The following is a 300-nucleotide window of genomic DNA, read 5'->3' as shown; positions in this document are numbered from 1 at the left end:
CTGGGAGGCCGTTGCAGGTGGATTGCTTGAGCTCAGGAATTTGAGACCAGCCAGCGCAAGAGCCAGACCCCATCTCTACAAAAGATAGAAAAATTTGTGGCAGGTGCCTGTAGTCCCAGCTACTCGGGAGGCTGAGGAAGAGGATCACCTGAGCCCAACAGTTTAAGGTTGCTGTGAGTTATGATGCCAGAGTACTCTACCCAGGGCACAGAGTCAGACTCTGTCAGAAAGAAAGAAAGAAAGAAAGAAAGAAAGAAAGGAAGAAAGGAAGGAAGGAAGGAAGGAAGGAAGGAAGGAAGG

Source organism: Otolemur garnettii, unplaced genomic scaffold, assembly GCF_000181295.1.
Source record: "Otolemur garnettii isolate 467f Iridium unplaced genomic scaffold, OtoGar3 scaffold00039, whole genome shotgun sequence".
Taxonomy (NCBI): domain Eukaryota; kingdom Metazoa; phylum Chordata; class Mammalia; order Primates; family Galagidae; genus Otolemur; species Otolemur garnettii.
The sequence above is the reverse complement of the archived record's forward strand: the minus strand, read 5'-3'. Positions refer to the sequence as shown.